The following is a 27,184-nucleotide window of genomic DNA, read 5'->3' on the forward strand; positions in this document are numbered from 1 at the left end:
TAATTTATGCTGCAATTCTATCATGCATGCTGCCTCTTGAAAATGAGTTTATTTTCATGCAGTCAAGTATTCAATTGAAGGAAAAACATGGAACAAAATGTAAACAAAAGTAACACAGCAGTGGTTCATCTTGACCAAAAAGACTGCAACCTAAATGGCTTCCTGTGATATCACCCCAAAATGGATGAATTCCAAGGTCCGATAATAGATGTAACACACCCTCGGAGCCTTGCTCAGTGCCAAACTTTGTATCCCTTATGGCAAACAGTTGTGTGCTATAAGCACTCAGAACTTTACTGACATTTAGCTTAATAGAATTATTTTGCTTTCAATCAACTCAGGAATATTCTGCTCTTAAATTAACTGCTAACTCCTAATGCAAACCTGCTATCCATACATACTGGTATTACTCCTTGATTTGAAAGTTCTTCTCCTTTTCCATCAAAATCGCCAAAAATTGGTGCAGATTTCTTTTGTTCAATTAAAAAATGACATTAGGATTTGTTTTAATACTCATTGCGCTCTAAAAATCCCAATGTGTACTGCAGTGAGATGTGTCCTAGGTTGACTATATGATGCTTTTATCCCCAGTTGTCTTGTTCCGTTTATGCTGAATAGTAAGTTTTGCACCTTTAAGACTTGCTCCAAGGATTGAGGGGGGGAGAGGAGGCGCGCAGTTTGTTTTCAGACACTGAACTCACTCCTACACATTCCTGCTCCTGGACTGCGTTGTCTGCGGATGAACAGATGGCGGGACAGGGCTCTCTTTTTTTTTGCTTTTAGTTAGTTTAGCTAGCTGAGGCGAAGAAATTCCCTGGACTGTGCTTTTTTTTTCCTTTTTTCCCCTTTCTTTGGACCTGTTCACACCTACTTTGGACTGAACAACCATAAGAGCACCAGCAGCTCGCATCGGTGGGCCGGGCTGGGCCTGGGCCACGGCATTTCTAGCGCCGGAGGGACTGATAAGAGACTGAGTGAGCTGAACTGGAATCTGGGGAGGGGACTTTCTGCGTTTGTCATCCCTTTTGGAGCAGCAAGGGGTTTTATTGTTTAATATTGTTTAGGTTTTCTTGTTTAATAAACAGTTTTTTTCCACTTTTCTCCAAGGAGGTATTTTCTCCTGGACCGGTTGGGGGAGGGGTGGTAGAATCCAATTTCCTAGGGGGGCCTTTTGGGGGTTCTCTCCCAAATTTGCCCTGAACCAGGACAAGATGCTGCAACAAATCAATTAATATAACCTGCTAATACCATCTAATCTTTACCTGATTTAACTTCTTCTTATGCTTTTCCCTTTTTATTCTGGAAAATTCAATTCTAAATATTTTCAAAAAATTATTTTTGCAGTATTTCTTCATGATTTTGGAAATTGGCCTTTGGCTATAAAATTTCCATTTCTGAAAGTTAATACGTATTAAATGTCTTTACCCTCCATATACTGTATCAATACCTTTTCTCTTTTCTTATTTTTTTCTATTTTTTTTCTTTTTTTTTTTTAATTTGGAAAGGGGGGTAAAGAGACAGAGAAAAAGATAAACCTGCTATTTAGAGGGGTTTATATTTTTTGAAGTTGTTTATATTTGTGTAACTACTTGTAAGAAAATATTAATTGAAGTTATAGATCAGATTTTTCAGTTGACTTTCACTGCATCACCAACCTTATGTTTTCAAGAACAACTTTAAGACAGATGATCCACAAGTAATTAAGGCAAATGATATCCCAAGCCAGAGATTTAGAGTGCTCAGTCACCATATTAAGAGTATTATGGCTTTAAGACATTGAAAGTCCATCCATGTTACTTTTCCTGCCACAGCACAACCTTTTGTCATGGTTTACAAGAACCATGGTAAATTCATATTTTTGCACAAATGCTTTCAACCTGCAGTGGTAGTACAGCATGATAAGACACCAGTTTAAAAGATGTTTCTTTGAGCAGCAGAAGGTTTAGCATCACCCCTGTGTTCAATTTTGATGCAATTTGTTACCATACAACAGCTCTGGCATTTTAAAGAAATTCCTCACACAGATAATTTCTGGACCACTGTTTTTCACATCAATTTCAGCTGCATCTGTGGTTCACAAAACGGGTGATTTCCTGGAGACTGAGAAGAGGTACCTGCAAAATTACATAGGAGCCAAGCTAGGCTGGAGGTTTTTTTACTTTAAAAACACGCATGTTGAATGCCTTCATAATCTGAAATCAGTCTCTGGGATGTCTCCTTCTCTGTCACATTGCAGAATATGTTTCCTTTTGAAAAAGCTTTGAAATTGACAGAGGATATTCCACATGTTTCTTGCACTTCTGTGCCTGGGGTGCATGGAGGAGATCTTAAATCACATTTCTGGAAAATGAATGAACGTACCTCCATGCTAAAAAATCCCAGTTCAGAGTTCTGGTTTAAGTGGACAGCTTTCAGGAGAGAGGCATCTCTTTAAAGCACCATTTTCAGGTGCAACATCCTGCTTGCAGTTTTTGTAGAAAAATATGAGTGCTTTTACATTTTGTAGAAAAATATGGATGCTTTTACATTTCACTGATTAACTACTCTAAGAAAAAAAAAAAAAATTTCTATTAACAGCTTATTGGCTGGCAAACCATTATCTTTTTCTTAGCACTTAGGTTAATGACAGGTTAATCTTGCTAAGACAGATCTGACACACCTCTTTTTCAGAAAATCAGAAAACCAATAAAAGCCTAATCAGTTCACATGTGGCCACATAATGCCTCTCTACTACTTGCTGCTAATATGACCAGGCATTATTTTATCAGGTTAAACCAATATTTCATGTAATCTTCAGCTGGAGTCAACAATAGGGAAAAGCACAAACCAGAATGCAAACAGTCATGCTTATACTCAATAAAGTGAAAGGAGGAAGAATAGGCTGGGAGGGGATAAATTTTTCCCCAACCTTTTTGTGTGATTGATGTGCATCCTAAAGCATGAAGACTGACCACACCAATACATTTTTATCCCAGCCAGTTTAACTAAAAGCATCACTCATGCTGTGCCTTATAATTTAGGCTTGTATTAACATACAGCTTTATTTACTACTCTCTGACATTCTGTTTGTTCTAGCACAACACAGAAATCTGGGGCAAGGTGAATTATAGGAGCCATAACACCACATTATTTTCTAATTGTATATACATTACCATTCTTATCAATTTCTTTCAGGAATGAAATCTGTAGTAAGAGCAGCCTGGTCTCTATCCAAGGCAAAGACATTTGCTTAGTTCACACATACACCCTTCCCCTGTCTTTAATCTTTCAAGATGTGTGTGGGTGGAGTTTTTAGCCATGTGAAATAAAAGTGGTTCTATCTTTTTGAAACTTGAGGGAATGTGAGAACAATCTAATTGAAGAAAAGTTAATTTTTTGTTCTGAATAAAAAAAGGTAGCAAAGTACAATGAGCTAACTGTCTCTAAAATGGAGCTATTCTAATGGAAAAACAAATAGAATCAAACCTTCACATAAGCAATGCAATTAGTACCCTTGTCAAAAGCATGACCTGCAGTAGTGTAAGAGGTTACTGCCAAATCTAAGAAGCTTTAATCCTGAGTTGATCCAATCACTGTAATAAAATTATCATTGCAGAAGATGATCTTCATCATCATTTGTGAGCTAAAAGATGAGTGGAAATATTTGTGGTTTAGTAAATGAATGCCCTTTTCCAAAGCATTTGCTAACTATACAGCACATACCAAACGTGTTTCTGAATTTGGTATTTCACACAGCCTCTGTCCATAGAAAAAAAAAATCCATATCTTGCTCAGAACTACCAGCTGGTTTCAAAATGAAGGCATTAAAACATATAGCCAGTATCTACAATTACAAGAAAACTTTCCACTGAGAAATGAGATACAGTAAAATTTAAACATCACCATGTTTACAATTTTAAGATCAGTGTGCAGGGTAAAGGTCCTAGGAGAGAAATTTTTAAATAGACACCCAATTCTGTATGCTTGAGGGATATTACCATATTAATGGTTCCCTGAATGACCACTATGATAAAAGCAGCTAGAGCTAACCTTATAGTTGTGTTTAGATGTGCAGCGAATGTGAGTGAAATAATAGAGAATTACATGAAAATAGGCATGTAACAACAGCAAAAGCAGCACACATCTATTTCTGGGAGACTTGGAGATTGCTCCAGGGAAGTTAGTGTCCACTGAAGTGCTAAGGAATGTCATAATTTATGCATTAAAACCTAACCAAACCAGCTCAACATTAAATGTATTAATTCTTCCTATAAAGTCAGATACCACTTACTGAGTACAGAAGTTCCTGCAACTGTACCATAGGCTGCCCTTTGTTTGATCTGATTGTTTGGTCTACCCTATGTGGTATTTAACAGAACAGATTTTTAAAAGTAATTTTTATTTTTAATTGACTGTGTTTCCTCTTCCATGTGCCTCTGTCTGTCAAATGTCAAAAGGAAAAACTTGTGTTTCAGTGACACTCTGGCCTGTGCACACAAATGATCCCCTGGGAAAAATCAGTGGTTCTTTAATTATTAAAACTACCTCAGAATTTGAAATTAGGTTTCTCATGTTCTTGGAAAAGAAAGCACAAAAGCAATCACTATACACACTCCAAAAGCTTTTTCAGCCCAGGGTTTGTTTTATTTGTTTTTATTTTATTTTTAAAAGACCCTTTTAAAAATACTGAGAAAAGTCCCTCCTTCAAGAAACTCACTCTTCAATGAGTCTAAAGCAAGCAAGATTCAGTACATGGGGCTGTCTTACATCAGCCCGCGCTTTGTGACAAATGCCTTTTGGAGGTTTGTCTTGCCGTAATCTCTTGGTGTTTAGCGCACAGAGCTTTAGTGCAGCAAGTGACTGCTACCATGGTGGCCCAGCAGCTCAAGAGCTGCACAAACCCAGCTCAGCAGCAGCCCAGGAGACAGCTGTGCTGGGGAGACCTGTGTGGCTCTCACCTGCACACCTCTCTCGCGAGGTGTAGGTTAGCCATCAAGCAGGGCTCACAAAGAAAGCACAAATATTTTACTTTGAAGTAGGTCTGGCAAATCACTTTTGACAGTATTTGCATAATCTTCAGTGTTTCTGAAAGCACATTTGAACCTGCTTGGTACAAAAGAAACACTTTGTAGAGGTAAAGGTAAGGTGGAGAATGAAAAAACTGCAATACTGCATCTCAGGAGCATGGGATGATCCTCATGGTTCCAAAGGAAAAAAACAATATGCTTATCATCCAGGTGATCTAGTTTTATTTGAAGATGGAAACTCTTTATCCTGAGTACAGCACCTTTTAGAACCCACTTTTTGCATGTGGCCCTTTCCCCCCTACAGTTCTCTGGGCAGAGAAATGACAAACAGATCCATCGAATAAAATTAGTTCTGGTGCTTGCTTTTGTGAGTGTCGTGGTTTGAGCGGAAATGAAGTTTTTTTGAGATGGTGTGGTCACGCCAATAGGTGTTCAGATTTTAATATTGGCACCTGGTTTGTCCACTGAGGGCATGGATATGCCTCTGAGAACTCAGGGGGTTAAAAGCTGTGAACTCCCAGGGGGAACTCTCTTTCAGTTCCAGTCTTGGAAGAGAGCAGACCTTCCCCTGCCCGGCTCCGAGCCAGGCGGGGGAGCGGAGCCATGCTGCTGGAGGGAGGTAAGCTAGGCCTGGGCCGAAGGGTGGAAGAGCACTGCGAGGCTTCGGGCAGCCATCCCCCATTCCCCCCCCCCCCGGAGGGAGAGAGAGAGTAAGCGGCCTGTGCCTGTGATAGCGTGGCTGGAGTAAAGGAGAAGGGGGGGGTGCCCAGCAGGGCAGCCAGCCGTGGGAGTTCATGGGAACCAAACCGGCAGAGCCTGGGACTTTTAACCCTTCTTGGGATGATGGAAACCTTGCAGATGCTGATTCTTCCTGAAGTTGAGGAGATAGAGCAAGATAGCAAGAAAATGGCCAAGTGAAAGACATTGAGAGAAGTTGAGAAGAATCCTAAGTGGGAGAAGATGATAGAGTGGCCTTTGGCTGGACTTTTTTTCTTGAATACCCATGAGAGAACCCTTGAGTTCCTGTGACACAGAGACTGCATTCTAGGGGGAGGCGATGGCTCAGAGCCAGGAGAGTGCGGTGATGTGAAGGTGTGTGAACAGAGACGACGGGTGAGGAGGGTAGTGGTGGTGCCCTCCGCCTTTGAAGAGGAAGAAGAAGAAGATATCTCTGTTCAAGAGACCCCTCAGCCCCAGGGGGTGAAATTTGGGGGGGACAAGTGTCCCAAAAAGAGAGAGACTGTGCTCTTTTTTAGAACTGGACAAAGTATCCTTAAAGAGAAAAACCCTAGAAGCAGCTCTTGTCCATGTGCAGTGGTGAGAGCACTGGACACGGAAGGAAGAGGTCACGATGGCAAAATGTTCTCCGGGCGGTGCCACACGTGACACGGAAACACGAGAAGTTTCGACTGTTTCCTGGGTGAAGTCCGTGGTGCAAGAGGGAATCTTCTCTTCTCGAAGAATTGAGAATTGATTATCTAAAGAGTGGTGATAGACTGAGAGCGAGAGATCTAAAGAGTGATAACAAAATTAAGAAATTTGGTGGGGGGAGGAGGAGGAAATTTAGAAAGTTTTCATCCTGTGTTCTGTGTGTTTTTTCCTTGTAGTTTTAGGTTAATAAAGTTTTTTTCCTTTCAATCTTAAGTTAGAGCCTGCTCTGCTCTGTCTCTGATCACATCTCACAATAAAAACCAAGAAAAGAAGTATTCTCATGAAAGCACTGGCATTGCGCCAGGCTCAAACTATGACAGTGAGCATTCATGTACCCCTCAGAGAAGGGAAGAGGCCAGCTATGCTGAGACCTCCACCGCTTCTGCTTGGTTATACTACTTAAGAATTATCCATGTTTGATTTTACAGACTAACTCATAAATAAGTGTAAAGTTTGACCTTTTCTACTTCCCTGCTAACACTAAATGGGTTTCCAATGAGGTACACTATCCCTGCGAGACATAGCAGGACTTTTCTGGGGACAAGTTTCTATTTTGCACTATGTTAAGCCAAAAGCTGACTGTGTGCATGGAGTATTTTCATTTTTATTCTAGCACTAGCATAAGTACTTGTTAGAAAGCATGAAACCAAACAAAGAAATACATTTGTTCCTGGAGCTCTGCTGCCTCCAGAATGAAGAGCTAGCTGTTTGTGGTCCTAATGAAAAGCCCTCTAGGAAAAAGGTGAGTGAAATTTTGGCACTTCATTATATATGCCTGTCATTAAATGGTAAAGACTTACTGAATGACTGATCAAAAGGTTAGCTACTGACATTTTAAGTTAATGCTCAGATTCAGGACGCCCCCTGATGCAGCAGCACAAAGAAACACCTACAGAAATAAGCTGCAAACCCCCTTTTCCAAATGCGTAACTACCCTTAAAAGCAGGTGGAAAAAAGGTCACTTCAGCTGTGAACACCTCCTTTCTCAGAGATAATTCAGCCTGTTCTGTAATATCAAACCACCTCTCCCTACTCCCATGCAGGACAAACACACAATCTGCAGACATACAATTTCCTGGGTGTTACCACCTGAACTCTGTATTTTCTGTTTTTAGGAAACTTAGAAAATGAAAATATGAACTGTCCCTTCATTTTTTCTTCTCAAAGGTCTCAAGGTCAGATGTTAAACAGGTTCTCCAGAAGACTGGAGGATGAACAGAATGCAAATTTATCAAGTGAAACTACTTATCAAAAACAGGAATAGAAATTTATTTTAATTTGAGCAGTTTGCATGGTAAATTTTCATAGATCACACTAGTTCAACACTAAATTATTCTCACTTTGGGATTTCTATTTTGCATACATTTTCAACACATAAAAAACATGTTTTATGCAGAAATTTTTTCCATAATATTCTTTGCACAAAGAATATTATGGAAATATTATTGGCTTTGTAAGAGTGGTCACTCAGCATAAAATTATATTTGGTGTTTCTTGATGGAATAAATGCATATATTAATTTCATAAGTGTGAGGCCAAAATCCTACAGGTAAATTTGTGATCTGGTTCAGCCCAAGGGCCCTTCTCACCACCTAGTCTACTCCCAGAAATGCTATAAAAAATTCTAAAGGGAGAAGAGGAACATGGCAAGACATATGTAATACTACTGCAACAGCTTTCAGCTACTTTCAGCTAATTTTTTTTTATGAGAAATTTCTGTTCATTTTTTAGAAAATAGCTAAACTTTGTTTATACATAAAACCCCCACAAATTCTCAAATATATGTAGGCATTTATACTTCATTTCTGGGAAAAAAATTACTACCACTTAAACCATGTGTAACAATGCCTATTTTCTCTTCTTTTTTCTTTTCTAAGAGTAAAGGTTAGCATTGCATTTTGAAAAGTATATATTATGCATTACTTTTCTGCATTGTGCTATCACTACATTTTTGGAATTAATTTACTATTCTTTGGTAAGTGACCTAATTTCAAGAAGCATTAAATAAAGAGCTTAACCCCTCTTCACTTGGAAATCCTCAAAAGATTTTGTAGTTTGAGAGAGAATTTGGAAAAAAGGGACTCTAGTGAAAGCAATGGTGTTTTACTTGAAAAGACTATGGTATAAAGAAGTAGTATAAAGCACCTTGATAAAATGCACACATTTGTCAAAATTCCTTTGAATCCATGCACAGCTGAAGTGTTATTCCTTATTCATTTGTACAGCGGAAAAAACATTTATTTTAACTGCAAGGTATTACCACTAAGATAAAGGCAAATTCACAGGATGGAGTTATATTTAGATTTTTCAAGAGAAATTGGCAAGGGATTTCAATCAAAGAAGGTACAATAGAATATGGACTAAAAAAGCTGTCCAACGGAAAAAAAGGAAACCTTCATAGCAGGAAGCTTTCAGTTCAGCAGAGGTGGCTCCAATGCCTGCACCCTTTCTACCCTCTGGAGAGGGAGTTCTGGGAGCTAGAGACTGCCCTCAGACTGAAAAGCCAATAGTTTATATAGTTTACATAAATGTGAGATGTTCTAAGGGAAAAAACGTCAGTATGGCAGTAACAAAAGTGAATCAAATTAAATTTTAAAGTAAAGTTTCAGCGTTTCTGTGGTAGCTGGTGCATGATGACTCAGGAAACCTTTATTTACCTCATTTATGGACCATCAGTGCATTTCTATATTCTACGTGCTCTAAACTCTCAACTTTACCAAATCCTTGTCTCATAATTCTTCTGGGAGAGTGAACAACTTGGCAGAAATGAACCAGGATTAAGTAAGAACTGAAAACACTGGGCTAAATAGAAAATAGAGATTATGCTACCAGGCAATTAAATTCCAAAATATAGAAGATATGCACAACAAAAACAAAGATAATCGATGCTGGAATAGAAAAAAAGGAAACTAGATGAAGTTAAGAGTAATCCGATTGGTTAACTTTGGGAGAAGCATAATTCGTAAAAGAAATTTTAAGGAAATATTGCTAAGAAGACGTACATTTGGCAAACTAAAGGAGAAATTATGAAATAAAAATAATTTTACTTGTAACTTAATTTATGCATAATTTCTGATCACTGTATCAACTATATAGGAAGATGTAATTTGTTCTAGAGAAGAAAGAAATATAAATAGGAACTGTGATGTTTGATAATGAGGAACTTGTTTGTAAATTCCTTAAGTAGAGCAGAAAAATGATCAAATATACAGATGAGCTGAAGGGATAAAAGAGAAGAGTATTACTATCCTTGCAAAGAACAACATGAGAGGTTCTGGCATTCCCATGGCCTCTGGACAGAGAGAAGCTGTGAGACAAGCAGAGAAGAAGGAAAACACAATTCTTATCTCGCTTACTGTGCCTGTGTTGTGCTACAGTAGAATGCAATATGGAGATTGTTTACCCCAAGTGAGGATGTTTTGTTCCCTTTGCCTATCAGGGCCAAGAAGTGTGTGTGTGTGTGTGTGTGTGTGTGCGTGACTGTCACGGGACAGTCTTGAGAGAATTGGAGATGAGTGCTGTTCTGTGCAGTTGTGAGCAAGAGCGAGTGCTTGGCAGATTTATTTTAGATACAATGTACATAGTACAGTATAATAAAGTAATTAATTGGCCTTTGGATGATGGAGTCAGATGCATCATTCTCTCTCCCCTTCGTCAACGTCGGAGTCATCTTTGATTTACAGTAAGAGGTGGAGTCAATGTGCTTTCTTGTAGCTGGAGTGATTTCAGCTTTTCTATTAAAAACAGATGCAAAGATAATCCACACAACCACTGACTATCCTTTTGTGAGCATGTTTCTGGCTGGCAACTTTTGCAAGACTTGACATGTGTTCAAGCATCTGATTCTTATATAAACTGGTCAGAAATCCTTAATCAACCAAACAGATTGCAGTTGCACTGCCCAGAGAGCAGTGGTGAAATCCTAAACAGAACTAACTTCCCTGAATGAAGGGACTTGAATGGAAAATCTGATGAAACAACAGGTAGATAGATGTCACTATGGAGATAAAAAGCACATGGGCTATGAGACGGTGGACAGGCAAAAAGGGGTAGTTTGAAAAATCAGGATAGCCAAAGATGCAGTTAACAGTGGGGAAGAGAGAAGGCTCCATGCCGTAGAAGGAAAGCCTGATCTTCTGAAGTGATACATAATAGAGTGAATGGAGATGGGAAAGAAAATGAGTGTGAGAAGACATCAAACCATACTCCGTAAAAAACTGTAAGGATTGAGGAATGGCAGAATGGTGCACTCTGTAATTCCTACTTTACCAAAGATCCGGAAAGAAAGCAAACATTTAAGAAACTATGTGCAAAATCCACCTTCAGCTTTGAACACCTCAGTGTTCAAAGAGACAAAGCACAAAGAAGTCCCAGCAATGGAATAGGGCTCCTGGAAAGAGAGCGCTTACCATTCTGGAAACCCCAGGGTGGAGAAGTCCCACTTCCTGAAGGAAGCTCCAATAACTGTCTCTCTGTCACAGAGCAGGCTGTGGTGTTGAGACCCAGGCTCTGCTCCCTGTGCAGCTGAAGAGCCCCTGGTGCCATGGCACAAACACTGCAGCTCCAGCTGCTGCACAGGGCAGAAGGGTTTGTGTGACACTTCCCAGGTTGAGAGCACACAGCACAATGGACACAGGAGAACTGATTTCATATCAATTAACAAAATCAGCCTAATATACACTTGTGGGGCTATAAAGACAAATAAAACATGAACCAATTTTCTGTGCTTTTATTGCTACCTAGCAAAGGGCAGAAATTACCTGAGGCACTGTGCCTTCTTCTCTAATTATTAGTAAAAACTCTGTCAGTCCTCTTCCTGGAAAATAATGGAATAATTTGGAAAAGAGCATATTGTGACAGAAAGATGGAATGATGTAGTCTAAAAATGAACATGCCAAGTAATTTTTAGAACTATGCAACCACTGCATATCTAGTCCATAAGGAAAATTTCAACTGTTAAGACAGCAATAAGACATCAAATATATTTAAATAAAGTCTTATGATCTTTTTTCTCTCAAGAAAAGACAGATTCAGAAATCAGAGTTAAAATAATGGTATTATGCATCACAAAATGATAATTTGACCAAGCTATAATTTTCTGTTCCCTAAATATGGCAGAAACAAGCAGATGTCCTAGCTCACACTATCAGAAGTTTGTTTCTGAGAACAAGAACTTTGTCATCTGAAGAAGCACTAAACTATATGGTTTTGTGGTGCAAATTCCTGTGAACAGCAAACATTTGCCCCTTGATCTAATGCAACCATTCTTAAGGCAAGATGTCTCCTTGGAAACCATATGCTGGGCTTAGGCTCAATATCCTGAATGACAGACTTGCATTTGAACTACTATTGACCACTCCTTCCAGGGACTGAGGAAAACAATTCCTTAACAGCATTTAGGAAAAAGCTTGGCTGTTACTAACAACTTGGCTAAACTACTAATATATCCTCTTCCTTAAACAACCTAAACTCCTTAAATGAAGTACTACTTTAAAGCAAGCACTGATTTCTTTATTTCAGGTTTAGGAAGAAGAAGGTCTATATCTTTCAAACTTGTCAACATCTGTTTCATTCCCAGCAAACTTGTTGTTTGGCAATAATGTATAATTATTTCAGATGTTATAAGCATCTGCACTGTGTTTGGATAAGAGGTTACAGCAGCTGATTGCAGATTCCTAATGCCCATATGAAAACCTCTGAGTTAAGGCAAACTTAAAAAACATTCATATATTAAATGTAGCATCATTGTTTTAATGTTTGTACAGTCAGAACTTTTTTTTTTTTGTGGAAAACAGATAGACTTAGATATTTTTGTAATTTTTTTTTACAAAAAGCGTGTTCAAACAAATAATCTTTAACTAGATGATGGTACCCCATAGCTGCCATGGGACAAATACCTGTGGCCCACAATCTCTTTAACCACTTGGCTTTTTTATCTTTTCTTCCCAGGAGATAGGGAGGGAAGGGAGCCCAGAAAACAAACAAAAAATATCCACTGCTCAGTTCTCAAATCCAGACTGAGTTCAGCAGAACTTTTCGAAGACAAACCACAAATTAGTCGAAAGCTGGATAATCTTCAAGTAACAGCTCACCTCTGACAGCAGATTTTCCAGTTGCTTTTGACTCAGTTGACTCTTTTAAGATGATTTTTTTTTTTTTGGTCATTTGTCAAATGTAGTAGTTTCTTCAAAGTGCTCAGAGGAATAAAGGGTAAGCATCCTGGTCTATCAACCTGCAGGATAGAGCCAATCAATACATGAGAAAGAAGCAGCAAGAGAAGAATATCATGCGCTGTCATTATCTTGCATTACCTGGCAAGAAGTTATCTTTAATGATTTAAAGCAGAGCACTGTGTTCTCACACAGTGTTGGTCTCGAGAGTGACTGGAAGAAAGGCTTTGTTTTATACAATAGATCCTTCTCTGAATGCACTCTGCATTGTTCCTTTTAATATCAAATGATAAAATAGGCATTTTTAATTTTAGCTGTCAGCTCTAGGAAGCACACACTTCTCAGATGCATGCACAGTACCCCTGCTTACTGTATCTGCAAGAAAGGCTAGTTGTTAATTGCAATGGAGGTAGGCAAAAGCCACTTTTTTGTAAAGATGGTGCTAAAATTATACAAGCAGAATAGAGCACTGATGTGAAGAGACTGGCTGAGCATCACAGGGACAACAGCATTTCCTTGTCACTTAGTTTCTTTTAGTAGAGCTACCAGAAGCAAGGTTTCATTTGAAATTTTGTTTGCAAAGTTAATTTTTCAGACTAGAACTACTCCATGAATGCAGGTCTCCAACATGACTTTGTATCCTCTGCTCAAAGAAAAGGGTCTCCAACTCTCTCCATGGGATGTGTGTCTCCTCCACTTCCCACACAGAACAGCTTTTTGATAAGATCCCATGAAGCTGCTTGATTTTCAGTCACATATCCATTTACCCTCACCAGGATGAGGCCCTGGTAACTGAAACTATGAACATGAGAGAAAAGGATGGGTGGCTCAAATGATTAAGTTCACTGTTAGGCTGGGTCCAACAGGAGCCATAAATATTTGATATATGTTTGCAGAGATGGAACAGAACCACTCCCTATTATTAAGTCATGAGAATGAACTTAACTGAGGGAATTTGCTGTCAGCTGTTCCTTGTCAAAAGATGATATGTATTTAATTCCCTGCAGCTGCATTTAGACATGTATTTGCAATAACAGAGCAGATCATAAACACAAAAGGCCATTCAACCTTTATTTCTACACATACTTTACTGGGTGTAATTTATTACTGTGGCAATATGGAAGGTAGCTAGTGGAGGAACAACAACATCAAAAGGACTCAAGTGATGAATTGAAAGATTAGTTTCCTCCAAAACCATGGGGATTTTTTGCACAAGTCCTTAGAGCCTCTACCTTCTACACTAGAGGAGTATGTTTGAACTCTCCTTGTAAGGCACAAATCAGGGGACAACCAGAGAGAGCAAATCAAAGCCGTTACCAAATTATTGTAAATGTGGAACCTAATGTCTAACCATGTGCCCCATTTTTTTCCCTTTCTTTTGAATAATACACTTAACTACATTCTTCATGACTAATTATTCATTGGACCATGTATAAATTTAATGTATCAAGATGAATGCAAGCAAACAGCTCTTGTTAAAAACAAAAGCAAACCTTCAGTGTAGCCCGTCACAGAGGAGCCTGCTTTTCATATTCCCTGACCTACTGCCACATCCCAGAAGGGGTAACACTCAGGACAGATGAAGTGCCGTGACTTGAAGTGTGAAAGATGATGGCCCATCCTGGAGTAGGAATGACTGAAACCTGCTGTCAGCTTCTCATTAAAAAGTCAGAAACTGGGACCATAAACCCTTCAAGGAGGGAAAATATGGCACCATAGACATGACATGACACGTAATAAATGAACTGAAGTAGTTCCAAAATGTTTCCGAGAGTGATGTCCTGAACAGGAATCACAATACGAATGAAGACAATATATATCATTTCGTAGCTGGTGCAGGGTAGCCCTGGTGCCCAGTACATAGTGTATTGCCATGCTAGCAGCAATATTGAGTTTGCAAGGTCTCAGGAGAGCAGCTTTCCAAGTTTACTTTTTCTAAGCTTTTCTTGAGCTGCCTGCAATTTCCCAGCTTAACTATAATAGAAATTTTTCAAACGACCATGTGGTTATGCTTAATTTGCTTTATTTTTGCTTATCTTTCTATGGTACAATAGTTTTATCCAGATATTGTCTGTAAAAGACAGGGCATGTTAGCACCTTGGAAAGTAGGACACAGGAGATGGTCTAGAGAAGTGCAGGCATGGGATGGTAAGAGATGGGTCAGTTTCACACAGGAGCCCCAGCACCATCCACAACTCACCAATGGTCAGCTGGAGAAATGCAGACTGAGAGCTGAGCAACACGTCCTGCAGAGGTACAAAGAGAATGGAGAACAAACATTCAGCTTGTGTGAAATAGACCGTGGATAGGAAATTCAGCTGTACCATGAACTACTCAATAAAAAGCAAGCAAGGTGCATGACACATTAAAAACCACAGAAATATTACTCAAGAGGCTCCCAAGATGAGGCAGAAGAAATCAAAAAGATCATATTTTTCATGGCTAAAGATTTGAGCTGCATGATCCCCTCTTATTTCTGAAAGCTTCAATGCCCAAGGGGCACAGGAAGTCTGAGCATAATATCAGAAGCAGCAGATACTAGGAAGCATGAATATGGCAGCTCTGTAGTATTATACTTTTTCTTTTAAAGTACTTATTTTTTTCCATGATGACTTCAATGGGATAATAAACACTATTTAATTAGACAGTTAATTTTCCCATTTGGATTTAAATTAAATTCTTGGCATTGCGCATAGCATGCTTCTTCTTTTGCCCTTAATAAAAATTTGAGCATAATGATCTGTAGGTCTGATTTTGCTTACAGAGGCCATTCTATGCCAGGATTTTGCAATATTAGTATGTGTTATTCAAAATAATAATAATTTCCTTCCATCACCCGTCCAAATTTAAAGCCAAAACTGCTCAACCATGTGATTTGTTTTTTCTGGTAGAATTTCTTTAAGTTCATTGATATCTAGCAGTAGTTTAAATGCTGACACTCTTTTTGTTCCTACTTGGTCAAAACTGAATTAATCTGTTTTTATATAGAGTGTTTTTGTGTGACTTAAACAGTAATAGAGGAAGGAAATTATTCTCTAAATGTTGCTTCCTATGTGAGAGAAATCAATATTTTTCTAACTATTAGTCCAACGTCTTAAAGCTGTTTGAGAAATTACTAACCATTAAATCTGCTGTCATATTGCAATTCACACTGCTGGCTTTCATTTCCACTCCACTGAATTCCAACACTCTCAGTGTCACAGGAGTCAAAGAAATGCACAAAGGATTGTGCTACTGTTGTGGAAGCAGTAGCTCGACAGCTTCAGCTCCAGCTAACTTCCTGTTCCACTGGTTTTGCTCCAGAAGGTGTTCAAATGCATTTGAATTCAAGTGCCCAGGGAAAATCAGACAGATATTAAATTTTAGGACTTGTAATTTATTATCGAAGTCATTGTGTCTTTCTGAATCTGAAAATGAGTACTTTTGCATGCTACTTTGAGATTGAGCAGTGTGAAGTTCTGATCTAAGGAATATTTTGGTGAGTCCTGTTCATTTAATGTTTATCAATAGTTTTTCTGTGTTGCAGCAGAGACTTTTCTGCCACTGACATAGGCTGGGCATTATGCGCAAGTACAAGTCAAAAAATCAGTTCTTCTGCAACAATTTTTCAATTTTTGGTGTATGAAAATACATGTATCTCATGGACAGAAGAAAATAATTTTATATTTTTGACTCTACACTGAGCAGAGGAACATATATAATATAAAGACTGTGGTAAATAGGTATGATTTGTGCTGACAAAATTGAAACAGTAATCAATATTGATACAGTAATTAATATTTGGAAATAATAAAACTGTTAAAAGGTGTAATGACAAGAAAGAAAGGGAGAGGAGGGGTTCCACCCCCCCCTTTTCCTGCAGATGTTCAAAGCAGGAAAAAGCAAGAGATAACAGTTACTAAAAATTACCAGAAAGAAAGGGAAATCTGGTTGGCTCCCAGGAAAATGCTAATTATATGAGATTTTTTGCTTTTATGTTTAAATGTTAGTTTTGGCTTACATTACACTAGCTTGGTGCGCATGTGTGACCCAAAGGTGAATTAAAGGACATCGAGGAAGAGGAGAGGCCTTCCTCAGTGACAACCCCCAAAGAGTGGTGCGACCACCTAAAAGAGTGGCGGAGCATGCGCGGTAAAGGTGGTGATGAGGGCGGAGGTAGAAGTGTGATGAATAGAAAATGGGAGGAGATGGCATTGACATATGGCATAAAAGGGGGAATTTTGTTTGGCAAGCTTGTACGTGAGGTGTCAGGGGTCCAAGGACCCTGCACTTCGTACCCCGCTGTTATTTTTTTTCCTTTTGCTTATGCTCTATTATTGGAACCAAATTATCCCTTATTTTAACCAAATTATATTGTCAATATTTTAAGCGTATCCAATTTTATATATTCTAAGCTATTTAATTAAAATTGCTGCTGCCTTTAGTATTTCGTTTTTTTTGATAAAGGGATAATTGGGCAAACATCACAAGACATTTAAAATTTCATACACCATCCGTGTCTTTTTCCTTTTTAACTGTAAAGGCCATTTAAATGTCACGTTCTTCACTCTTACTGGTATTACAGTAGTCTCCTTCATGAAAACAGACAAATAAAACAATAAAATACTGTATTTCAGAAATATTGAGGGGAAAGAATACCCACCCTGTTACAGGAGGTTCTCCTTGAAGACACCTCTTATTAAACTTTTGACTTGAAACATCTGTCTCCTCAGTTCTTCAGAGTGACTTGTGCAGCACTTGTTTAACCATGCTATGATAAACTGAGACATAGGAATAGTTTCCTATTACAAAGTCAGTAGGTCAAGCTGACCATCTGTAAAATAAACACTTCCATGGGATGGCTGGAAGCTGTGAGAAAAAAAGGTTGAAAATTAAACCTGAACTAAGCTGGCAAGGCCTCTGCTCACAGTGTGTTGCTGATATGAAGAGTCCTGCCTTGCATGCCTCTGGTACGCAAGGAAGAGTGAGACATCTTTAAAGGGAGCACAATTCTGTAAGACAATACTCATAAGAAGAGTTAAGAAGGAGGATTAATGTTAGATTTAGATGGTTAGACTTAGATTAAAAATTTTGCCTCCGTTCTTCTTTTCTGGAAGTAAGGGATCTTGGTATACAGTGATGCTCTGAACTGCTGCAGTCTCTTGTGTCTTCAGAAGTGACCAAACAAAAACTGACAAAAATGAAATCAACAAATCAGCCTTTACAAAATATTAACACACTTTTTTAGGCAGAGGTGAAAAATGAAGGAGGAGGGAATTAAGAAATAAAACATATGTGGAAAATATCAAATGAGAGAATGGCAGTATATTCTTGAGGTGCTGGAAAGAGCAGAAACAAGGTGTTTTATTTTTACGACTTTTTTGCGGTTCTACCTTGAGAAATTCTAACTGTTTCACTTTATGTAGTTCCAATTACATTGGCTCACCACTATGAGCAGCAATGGGGACTTCTGCTGTCTGGCCTTATTAATATTGTGTTGCCCCTGAGGCTTTCACAGACCATTTGTCACTTACAAATGAAACATGTTCCAGAATGAAGCTACCCTCTTTGTATTTAAAAAAAAACCCAAACAAACCAAAACCAGCCAGTTATCCTCTGCATGAGCAACATGTTTGAGTAGTTTTCAGAGTTTATGGTTGAAGAAGATACACATTTTATCCAAATTTTATCCATATCAAGAAACACACCTGGACAAGAGGCTAACTGAAGGAAGTAGCTGCCAGGGCACAGGCCTGTGTGACATTGTGCTGCCCTTCCAGGGCTTTCTTCCAGAGGCCACAGAAGCATCAGGGATGTTTTTTTTCAATTAACTACCTACCTCACATAATGGTTGCAGCAAGATTGATTATCTCATTTCTGCTAAGTCCTCTGAAAATCATTAAATGCACAGGAAGCATCTCTTCATCATTAAACTCCACTAGGTAAGTTGTGAACTCCTGCATATCTATAATTTGAAGACATGCTTTAAGTGCCTAGTGCAAAATAGAAGTGGAGAAGTATAGATAGTAGAGCACTCTCCAGAGATGTGTTATTTCTTTTCAGAATGAAAGACATTCCCACCTGTCTAAACCCCAAGACACAAATGTAAGCAAAAGAAGATAAGTAATGGAGTGATCCAATTTGTAAAATACATTTCCTAAAAAATCTCCAGTGCCATGGGAGCTTTCAAACTACATTTTAACTAAATAATTATTCTTGAAGCTAAATATATTCCTATCTCCTATGATGAAAAACAGAGGAAGATCAGGCAAGGTTTCTGAATGCAGATGCATTTAAATTCTGAGAAAACTTTATTGAGGCACTCAAAATAAAATTTTGAGGAGTTCTCATCAATTTAATGGGCATGTCTGTATCAAAGCAATTAATAATAATGGTGTCCTAAATTATGTAAATGCTTAGTATATTTAATTTTAAGGCTTAAAACCTACATATTTTAACTCCAAAATATTTATAAACCTACCCATGGGCATTTAGGTTTGGAAAATAAATTGTTTAAAATCTCAAGATCACAGGAAACAATGGAAGATTTACTGTAAAAAAATACAGAGCCGAGTAAACTTCCAGAAAATATTTCGCATCTTTCATTGTCTCTGACAGAATGTGTCTCAGAAGAATGAGACAATTTTGTTTTGGTGAAGTATGTGGAGCACACAGTACAGGAAGTGTTGATAAGTATACATGGCATACACAAGTATAATTTGTTTTCTTACTCTAGGTTTAAAGCTCATTGAGAACTGCTGAAAATTCTGTCCTGGTCCCAGGTGAATAGACTTGACTGCCAAGTTATCTGGGTGTCCAGACAGTTCTGTCAGTTTGTATTCTGCACAGAAAGTCCACAGCTTTGCTGCACAGCATGATGGGCAAAGACAGGCAGGAAATGTTAATGACAGCACGCCCTGTGTCACTGTTTCCCTTGCAATTACCACCCTTGTTCCTTGTGACAGCAGAACTGGTAGTTCATTGCCCCAGTCAAGCATCTCTTCTCTTAAAACATCCTTGGGTGCTACACATCTGACCAGGTTAGCTATGGGCCTCTGTGCATCTTTTGCAGCAGGGACTTCTGCTTGATTTTATGCTTTACCAAAGCCAAATTGCTTTTCATTTGATTCATACAACTCAGCAACTATCACTAGTATTCTAAATCTCATAAGCAGCAAACAAACAAGCCATAATGCTGCACCCAGAGGTACTGGCAGCCGCAAAAGATGAGTAGCACCTTCTCCTCCCCACATTACTGTCCCTGAGATCCCAGCATAAGCTCAGCACAGGTGTCTGGGCTGTCAGACACAGGTCAGAGCTGTGGGGAAGTCACCAGAAGTGGGTTCTGATGCACTGGGATGAAGTAAGCAGGTATTCCACTTTGGCTTTTGTGATTTATACACTGGAGTACTGGAAATATTTCATTCCTTCACCCCTTTTTTTCCCAGCTACTGTTGAGGCCATGGTGATGACTTTTTTTTTTTTTCTTCCTCCAGAGTCAAACAAACAGATGAAAATGGACAAGAGGAAAAAGGTAGTCAGCCAGAGAAACAGACTGGGGCTGTGTTTAGTGAGTAGAATCAGAAATAGGGAGACTTAAGCCTATCAATATATTTTTAGAGACTTGTGTAATGATAGTAATTGAGAGCTTTTATAGCTACACAAATCTGTGAAACAACCACATCAGTGATATTTCAGGAAGGAACTGGGTGAAAAGATTTTTACAGAGATTTTGGGGAGTTCTGTCACACCTGATCTATTAGATACTGCTTAATTAAGTATTGCAAAAACACCTCTGTGCCCAAGGTGGAAGAGGGAGGGGAAAGGGAAACCTAAGCTGAAATAGAAAGACAGCAACTCCTCTGAGGCAGCCAAAAGCTCCTCCCCAAAAGAACGCTCTTGATAGTAGTGAAGGATGAGGAAAATAGACTTAGCAAGAAACAGAGCTGGGTGCCCAAACTATGAGAAAAATATTACCTGAAATAGAACAAATTTCCTTTTTAAGAGTGACAAACTCATGCTTTTATTGAAAAAAAATCACAACCTTAAAACCAGAACATGATTATTCCAGTCACTAGCATAGAGCTGAGGACTTAAGACCCTAAACAAAACATAATAGCATGTTTTATTTATAAGAAAGTCGTATTAAGATTGTTCATTACTTTCACTCCTGAGTTGTCATGAGAAAGCTTAGGATTTATTCATACTGCATAAATTTGTAATACACACAGGAATTAAGAAATATTACAAAAACCAGATTACCACCTTTAAAATATGGCTTTTACTTGCACAAACCAAGGGTTTCAGCTAATTTGCAAGTATACATAGGCAGATTTTATTTAAAATTTACATATTTCTCTATTTGCCTTTCCTTTTTCTTTCTTTGCTATTGTAACAGAAATGGCTTGATTTCACTGATACCAAAGCATCATATGGGCAGAGAGGATATGCTTTCTCTCGTTCTTGTCTTTACCTTCTCCTCTCTTGATTGAGGGTACAAGTGGGCTGCCCTTTAGGGTGACTCAGCTTCAACATCACCCGGCAGCCAGCTGCCCATTTAGGTTTGTACTTGCTTATCCCAGTCCTTCTGTTTCTTGAATTAAAGACAGCTTAGGTCAAAAATAAACTGGCTGACCAGACAATGACCTTTCTTAGATCCCAGTTTAGCTTTTGAATTGCTAATATCCTTCTACACCAAATATGCCTCTTAAGAGGTGTCAGGGCATTTACTGGTCTTTGACCCTACATATATTCCCAGACAAGGTGACAGCAAGTACATCAGTTATCTGTTTACTATTCATGCTCAGCATGAAAAAATTATCCAGAAATTGCCATGGGTAGCATTTTTTACTTACGTCCTCTCCCTGTGTTTCCCTTCTGCTTTACTGAGTATATTTAATGGACTGGCAATGACATCCAGAGAGAAAAAACCAACATGAAAAACAAGAACCTAAGAAACCCTGCTCATCTGGGCCAAGTGGTCAGGCTTGTTTGTGGCTGTGCCCTCCCAGTGTTCCACCTGAGGCATTGTGAGGATGACTCCGAGGGGCTTCATTCCCAGTAAGAGTCTGTGTATCACGAGTTGCTCACAGTACATCCAAAGGCACACCCACCATATCTATTACAGGGGCTCCAAACCCAAAGAAAACCAGCTGGAACTCAAAGCACGTGGAGCAGTGAATAAAACAAAAACATGAAAATGTATAGCAGATGAAAGAAAGGAAGAGCTTTTGGAGCCTGAGGAAGTAACAAAGACATTTCCTGTGGTTTTATCCAGCAAAACCCCCAACTTGAAACAGCATAATCAGGAGTAACAACTTCGTAGGCAGGATGGCCTGGAAGAAAGCAAGAACCGGTTATTTTTTAGTTCTCCTACAAATGATTTTATCCTGGCATAATTTTAGATATCCCAAATTTCAGATATTACAAATGTTGGTAAATGTCTTGTCAACAACTAAAAATTGGTGTTTCCTGAGAAAACATGTAAGTTTTTAAGCAAGGTCTAATGATTAAAAAACTCCCAAATATAAGCCTTGCTAAGGTTGTGGTTTATTTTTGGGTTGTAATTTTTCATGCATTCTGATCCCACAGATGTTGTTACAATTTAAATATCTGCCCTAAATTCTGTTTTCTACATTTATTCCAAATATTTGATAGCACTTCTTTGACTTACATAATTTTCTAGATTGTGAAAAATGAACAGGCTGTTGCTTCTAATTTTTTTTTAATGCTTTACATATTTCCTGTTTAATGGCAATTGCCAAGCTGTGTTTGGAAAGAATTTGTTAATTGACATTGAATAGCTGTCAATGTGTGAGAGAAAATAATACCAAAAGCAAGAAAAAAAATTACTAATCTACCCTTTCTGATAGCAAGAAAACTCAGAGGCTTCTGAATACTGGTAACTGATACAGAGAATATGAGCCACCATAGAATTCCTACTGCAATCTTGATGAAAAATCAAAGCACTTGGCTGAAAGGGAAGATAAGTAGAGTTTTTAACAGATAACGGAGATAGCTTTAGATTTCAGTTGTTCTTGCAGAGAACACAAAGTCACAGCTCTGCTGAGGAGGAGGTAAAAGGGCTCAGCGTATTTACAGAATACTGGTGTCCTCATGTGGTATTCCCAAGGATATCCGAGATCTACTCTGAAGATGACCTGGCCAAGAAAGATAATCCAGGCTCTCTATTTCCTTCATGCTTTCCAAAAGAATACACTAAATGAATAAAAATATTCTGAACATTAGGAATTATGACCCAAGCTCATAATCATAAAAATCATTTTTTTAACAGGATGTTGTGGAGAAGCAAGTACAGGCTCCACCCAGAAACCAGTACAGGAATATACCAGCTGGAATCTGACAGCAGAATATTCCTCTGAAAACCCCCAGCTTTATAAACTACCAGCAGCCTTGCCTGTTACACACTTGCTGTCCTGAGTGGCTTAGCTGCACTTCCGGGCTCCAGAATCCACTTTTACATAGTTTTAAATTAATCTCCCAGGCACAGGGGAAAATTTTCCCCACACTTCTAACAAATGGAACCAGAATGTGAGACATTGCTTTCTTTATGCATTGCAATTATCCCAGAACATTTTTCTCTGTCCCTTAGATGGAAGAACCAATCTTTTAATATTTTGCATTCTGTCCTTGTTTCTCTTCAAGCTCCTGACACATTCTTTCTATGTTTTCCTGTACAGAGACTAGTACAGCTAAGCAGGCTATTTTTTCAGGAGAAGAAGGAGGAAAAATAAATCTAATTTTGCATCAAGTAAAACAGAGCAAGTTACATTCTCCTGTAAAAGAGAATACAGTCTGGGTCTTACGTTGGTTACAAAGCTACCCCTTATTCAGAAAGCTGACTTGGTTCTTCTTCTTAATGTTTGTAGGCTGGAAACTGAATCAAAATAAATTTAAAAGGCTGCCAAGCCTTTGCTCCCACCTTTTCATAGAGGAGATGGAGCTGAAAGCAACAGCAGGATACATTGACATTGGCCTCTTGAAGGAATTTCCTCTCCACAAAGAAAAAAAGAAAAAGCAAAACCAGATGTGAGATGAGAAGATGAGAAAAAAATTAAAAAAATAAAAACCAATGGCTTTGACAAGTAAATATAAAATAAATTGTAAAACACAGGTAGAAATGGCAGACTCCTTCCAAATACTGAAAAGTGCGAATGCTGTGAATAAATAATTTAGTTCCATGGTTAGCAATTGTTTACCTACCTGCATCTACGGCTGGTCCTCCTTTTCCATGTTTCTATTAATTCACCAAAGTTGTATATGTTTGCAGAGGAAAAAAGCCTTGCTGTTATCATCTCTAGAGAAGCTACAGAGAGAGTTCTAGTCTGTGTACATGTAGAGACAGGAGACTGTGGAAAGAAGTAAATGGAAAAAACCATTTATTTGTTGTCACCCACAATACAATTATTTAAACATAAGGAAGTATAAGAAATTCAGTACACATAAACTTAGGGAATTATAATCAGCCCAATTGCTTAAGATTTTGCCTTGGAGGATTGAAGGAATTTGATCCCAAAGCTACTAAACACTTCCAGCTTGGTAACAGTAAATATGTAATTAACAGCAAACTGCTCTGTTGATCTTCTCTATCATTTAAGTCCACCAGAGGGATAATGTCAAGAACCTTTCCTTCAGCTTGTTCTTGATATGGTTTGGAACAATTAAATTAAAAATAAACAGATTGTTTTTCCAAAAGCCTGCCATTGTTGATTTTCCACAGGAATGCCCAGGGTCCTATAAGCCAGGTGCCTCTGCAGTGTATTAGAAATGAAAGGCAGAAATTCAGGATGTGTATAACCAATATTATCTACGCTTCAGTGCCTTGCTGGGTTTGTACAAAAGAGCTGCTTCCCAAAGCTTTAATTGGCACTTAGCTTCTTTTACAGCCTGATTGCCCAGACAGCCTCCACCAGATAGTCAGTTAAAGTGTAGCTGGGAGTATTATAAAGCGCATCTTTACAGGAAATAGGAACATTCATTTGATAATTGGTATGAAAACTTGGCCATATTAGATTTAAAAGTCATTAGTTTCGCATCTGTGAGATGCTGAGTGCTTGTTCACCTCCAGGCATGCACAGCCACCAGGAGCGTGGCTGAACTGCCTGGAGGCACCTGTTCCTTGCAAGCTGCCTGGTGCTGTGTGGCTACAGCCACTGCAGATGGCAGAGTGGCACTGCCACCCCTGCCAGCCCCAGCCATATGCACAAACCCAACAACAATTAGCCAGACGTTTCTGAGAAGTGAGTTTCCCCACTCACGTTTCAGGATATCTCACAATAACCCCAGTCTGAGTGAGAAAGTGCAGTTTGCTTGCAGACCTAGAGCAGGAGAAGTAGCAAATAATGCAACCTGCAACAATCAGAAAACACTTTTTCAGTAAACCCAAAATATTCCTTAGGAGCATGCTGACTGATGAATGTTTTTTACAAAAGCAAGAGGGGAATGGGATGGCAGACTTGGGTACATACCGATGAAAAGATGGCTGCCTCCCAGAAAAGGGATTTCACTTTGTATTGGTTCCTTGAGAATTTTTGTTTTCCAGTTCTTTCTTCTAGGAAACCTGGAATTCAATTCTTTACTATAATTATGAAGTAATAACAAGTTTTTTATTTGTAATTCATACACATGTGTATATGTATATAGATATGTATTGATAGATAGATATACACATTTCAGAGAAAGGTACATTTGGTTTTTTTTATGGTTTTGGTTTGTTGGGGTTTTTTGTTTGTGTGATTTTTTTTTTAAGGATGAAAAAAGTGGTGGGGAAAGAGAAAAGAAAATAAATTTCCACAGAAAAAGCAATTGTTCATTGCAGCTATTAAAATTCAGGTCCATTGCCATGGGGAAATCAGTTGATCAAAGTGAAAAGTTTGCTTTTATTTTTTTAACTGAAAATACACAGAAGAACTCTATGCATTAACAAACTGATATATTTTGTAAATTTTCATTTTCCTGTTTATGCTTTACACTGGACTTTTCTTCCATCCTTTTGCACTTACCAGTTCCAAGAACAATCACTACAGTCTCACTCGATAAGCAAGATTCTTCTCTAAAAGACAGTATCCCTAAACAGTGATCACGTACCACTGTTGCTGCTGTTTTTAAACAGTCTGGAAGTATAGAGATCTATGAACAAAGTGTGAAGATTCCCAAGAAAATGTTACTGAGTTTTAATGTTATTTAAGCTTAGCTCACCTTTGTAAACCACAAGCATGTACTAAACAGCAATGTGAGAGGGCACACAATGCAACAAAGCAGTGCCAGCAGGTTGATACTGCACATCAATCTTCAGCTACATTTCTGCCTTTTAACTTCATTTACTGCAGCCTTTTTATTGATGATTGAGGTGAAGGGATACATGTTATGAAGGAGTACAGCAAATCTTTATAATCTTTTCTTCAAAGGGTGGATTTTTAAGACCCCTCAAGACAGTTGCAAGCACATACAATGTTTCTTAATACATTAAGGCCTGTGTAATGGATTACCACAATTTTGACCAATTTACCTTCTGACAAAGCAGTAACACATGGCTCTACAATGCACAGCACCTGCTAGCTATAATGTTAAGCGAGTTCCTCAAAATGTGGTCTGCCGCCCAACTCCAATGTAAAATCCACAAAATTTTTTTCATGTTTGTTGTACTATTTTCACAGGGATTTTCAAAAGTATTAGTGTATGATGAATTGCATAGGACTGTGGCAAAGGAATTGTAATTTTCCAGGCTATCCAGCACATGTACCAATAAATAAACTGATACACCAGGGCTGCAAGCTTCTCTGTGATTCATACAAATGGATTTGCTAACGCGACCTGACAACTCAGCTGATTAAACAAATAAAGTGTCTTGGATAACACCAGTGTCAATAATTACATTTTCCAAATAAGACAGCTATATTTAAATCTGAAAATGAATGTAGAATTGCTGTTAGAGATCATGAAAAATCTTCTACAAGAACTAACAAGAAAAAGTAGGTATTTTATGAAAGATTGGTTCTTTTCTAGTCCTTGTTTATACTAGAGGTTTGTTGGGCATGCACACCTTAATCAAGAGATATGTCAATGTACAAACTGCTGAGCTCTGCTGGGCATATAAACCCTGGAGCTGGCAACACAGGCTAGCCAAGAGAGACACTAAATCTGCAAATGAATCCTCCTTTCTCCATCCCTCTGACCCCCTTAAATTCCTCCTGCCCCTGGGAAATACAGTGTGCCCAAGAGACAGGACAAGGATGAAGGGCCAAGGCTAGAGACACTGACTGCAGCAGCCCCGCCGTACATTGAGGGATGGGGAGTCCATGGGCAAGGCAGTGAAGTGACAGAAAAACTCATGGACCTTAGAAACTCCTAGAAAAATAAAATGTAGAGAAAAATGGTAGGAACTGCTGGGTTATACGGTGCACTGAGAAAAGATGTGAACAGTCAGCCCCCATCAGAGAAGCTCTTAGAACTCAAAGGAGAGGAGCCAAAATCTGTAATGTTTCTGATGCCTGCTTGAAATACTGGGCTGCAACCAAAGAGAACTAGAAAGCACTCAGAGTGCTCAAGGGAGAATACTAAGATGAAAGAAGATACCAT

This window comes from Haemorhous mexicanus, chromosome 2 (genome assembly GCF_027477595.1).
Source record: "Haemorhous mexicanus isolate bHaeMex1 chromosome 2, bHaeMex1.pri, whole genome shotgun sequence".
Classification (NCBI taxonomy): domain Eukaryota; kingdom Metazoa; phylum Chordata; class Aves; order Passeriformes; family Fringillidae; genus Haemorhous; species Haemorhous mexicanus.